This window comes from Ornithorhynchus anatinus, chromosome 3 (genome assembly GCF_004115215.2).
Source record: "Ornithorhynchus anatinus isolate Pmale09 chromosome 3, mOrnAna1.pri.v4, whole genome shotgun sequence".
NCBI classification, from domain to species: Eukaryota; Metazoa; Chordata; class Mammalia; order Monotremata; family Ornithorhynchidae; genus Ornithorhynchus; species Ornithorhynchus anatinus.
This window is the reverse complement of record NC_041730.1, coordinates 109,768,545-109,771,674: the sequence shown is the minus strand read 5'-3', so window position 1 is coordinate 109,771,674 and position 3,130 is coordinate 109,768,545. Positions and strand designations below refer to the sequence as shown.

The 3,130-nt window shown below is 47.9% G+C and overlaps 1 non-coding gene across 1 annotated transcript; it reads left to right on the top strand.

Moving 5' to 3' along the window:
* Positions 1-932: 932 nt before the first annotated feature.
* LOC114810413 lies at positions 933-1,070 on the top strand. Its single transcript, XR_003758113.1, has one exon. It is a non-coding gene; the product is annotated as a small nucleolar RNA SNORA7 (small nucleolar RNA).
* The last annotated feature ends 2,060 nt before the right edge of the window (positions 1,071-3,130 follow it).

Genomic DNA, 3,130 nt, shown 5'->3' with positions numbered 1-3,130 from the left:
CTTTGAGCAAGTCACTTGACTTCTCTATGCCTCAGTTTCCTCATTTGTAAAATGGGGATTAAATCCTACTCCCTCTTACTTAAACTGTGAGCCCTATGCTGGGCTGGGTCTGTGTCCAAACTGATCACCTCATATCTATGCCGGTGCTCAGTACATAGTAAGAGCTTAACAAATACCATAATTAGTATTCTTAAGAGGCACATGGAATCTACTGAGTCTAAAAGGTAGAAGAGATCAGCCGAAAGAGAGATAATGAGATGGATTGCTGAGGGCTATGAAAAGGTGATTAAGAATCAGGGCACTCTTTCAAGTGATCATGCGCTGATTGGGTAGGAGAAATTCCCCATCAAGAATGGTGGAGAATGGATGGAGTGCTAGGGTGGTGGGAAGAGATTCCATTTGATGCATTCTGTTCCAGAGGTCATTCCAAAATGGCCCTTTAAAGACCCTGCTCCTCCTTTTCCTAAAATTCCACATTTAAGTCCCAAAGCATAAAAAACTATATAGCCAGAGAGGGAGGAAACCACTCAGAGAGTTGGGAAAGTTCAGAATCCATGCCTGGGAGTCAGAAGGACCTGAGTTCTAATCCCTGTTCAATGACTTGTCTGCTGTGTGACACTGAGCAAGTGACTTCACTTCTCTGGGCCTCGGTTCCCTCATCTGTAAAATGGAGATTAAGACCACGTGTTCCATGAGGGACAGGGACAGTGTTCAACCTGATGATCTTGTATCTTCTCCAGGGCTTAGAACAGTGCTTGACACATAGTAGGCACTTAAAGACCATCATTATTATCTGGGAGGGTATTCAGCTGCTCAAATCAAGAGGGGATTCCTATCTGGGACGGTAGATATGGGACTGTAGCCTGAGTGAAATGGGGGAGAGGAGGAAAGAGGAGGTTAAAGGGGAATAAGTTTGGAGCAGATGGGCAGTTCCCCTCTCAGGGTAGCACCTGGAAAATTTCCAGTACTCTACCAGTCTCGATTAGGGGAGGGAGAGTTAAGCAGAGACATAGCCATTCCATTCCTAGCTCGGGCAGTGGCTAGTGAGTGGAAAGCAATCTGCTACAAGTCAAAACTCACACTGGGCAACAGCGGCATGGGAGAGTCTCGAGGGCGGAGACTCAAGTTTACTGCGTGGAAGGAGGTGATGGTAAATCGCTTCCATAATTTTATCAAGAAAACTCTATGGATACACTTCCGGAACGACTGCAGATGGAGGTGGAGCATTATGGGAGAGTTACGTCCATGGCGCCGCTATGGGTCGGAGACGACTCGACAGTATAAGACAAAAAAGGCAGATGGCAGCCCCGGGTGCCCACTGTCAGGACACCAGCCGAACGGAATGGGTGTGGGAGCGGTTAAGAACCCAAAATTCAAAGCCCGGTTCGTTGTTTTCAGGATGCGGAAGGAACCAGTTGGAAGCATGGCCTAACAGAAAGAGCATGGACCTGGCAGTTACCTGGATTCTAATCCCAGCTCTGCCACGTGCCTGCTTGTAACCCTGAGCAAGTCACTTCACGTCTCTATGTCTCAGCTCCCTCAACCGTAAACTGGTGTTTCAATTTCTGTTCTCCCTCTCACTTAAACTGTGAGCCCTAAGTGGCACAGGGCCTCCACCTGACCCAGCTGTCTGGTATCTACCCCAGTGCCTGGCACATAGTGAGCACTCAACTGTCACTATTTTTGTTATTATTTTATGATACATTGCACTGTGATCATTATCGTCACCCTATAGATTGCAAGCTCTGTGTGGGATCAGATCTACCAACCCTTTTGTATTGTACTTTCCCAAACTCTTACTATAGTTCTCTACTCAAAGTACTCAGTAAATGCCACTGATTGTTCGACTGCTCATCAACAGCTTTACTGAATGTTTACTGTCTGCAGATTTTGGAAGAGTACAGAAAAAATAAGACATATTCCCTACTCTCCAGGAGTTTACAGTCTAGAGGGAGCCACAGGCAGACATGAAATTACTTCATTCAATCGTATTTATTGAGCGTTCACTGCGTGCAGAGCACTGTACTAAGCGCTTAAACAGAGACCTAATTAGTAATAGCCAGAGTTTGAAAATATGGCTAATTGAATAAATAATAAATACAGAGAGCATCACTATGTACGTATCAGGTAAGAGCGGCTAGTGGGATGAAATTATCTGGAGTGCTAGAAAGTAAATGGGGAATGTTTACTGGAAAAGGTGGGATTTCATGACGGTTTGAAGATGGAGAGCACTGTGGTCTCATGGATTGGAAGGGGCTTGGAGATCCTGCACTCAATCCAAAGGAGGGTTAAACTCTGTTCTCCCGTAGCCGAGGTTGGTCACCACACCCACCTGCCCACCTCCCCCAGCTCTACCTGGACCTCCCATCCACAGAGAAGGGTCAATTCTTCCAAACTCCCCCGTCCAGGATCCTCAGAGCCAGGAGCTTGAGTGATCGCCCCCGGCAACCAACCACCACCTTTGTAGCTCAACCACGTCGGCTTTCCGGGTGACTCGATGGGGCAGAGTGGCGCGTTCAGTGTCCTCGTCCACCAAAAGACAGAAGCCGGGGACTCAGAAAGCAGCTTTTGCGGAGAGCAAGGGATGATCAGAGCAGGCGCCATTAGCTCCCTTTCTAGTTCAGCATCCTCTCTCAACTGCATGGGCTACACTCACCCCAGTCTGATATTGCTCTTTGGAGCCAGCTAACTGCCCTGAGACCAGAAATCCATGCCCAGATGGTTTTTCTAAAAGAACATTCGGTCCATTCCCCTGACTTCTCAAGAACCTCCAGTGACTGCCCAGCCACCTTCGCATCAAGCAGAAACTCCTTACCACTGGCTTTAAAGCCCTTAATCAGCTCACTCCTTCCTATCTAACCCTGTTCTCTCCTACTACAGCTCAGTCTGCACACTTTGTTCTACTAGCTCTGCTTACTCACCGTGCCCCGATCTTGTCTATCTCGCCACGTCCCGCCTCTGACTTGGAACTTCTTCCCCCTCCGTATACACCGTACCACCACTCTCCCCACCTTCAGAGTCTTATTAAGGTCACAACTCTGAGAGGCCCTCCCTCATTAAGCCCTCTTTTTCCTGGCTCCCTCCCCCTTCTGCCTTGTCTAGGCATTTGGATCTGTGATCTTTGGGCATT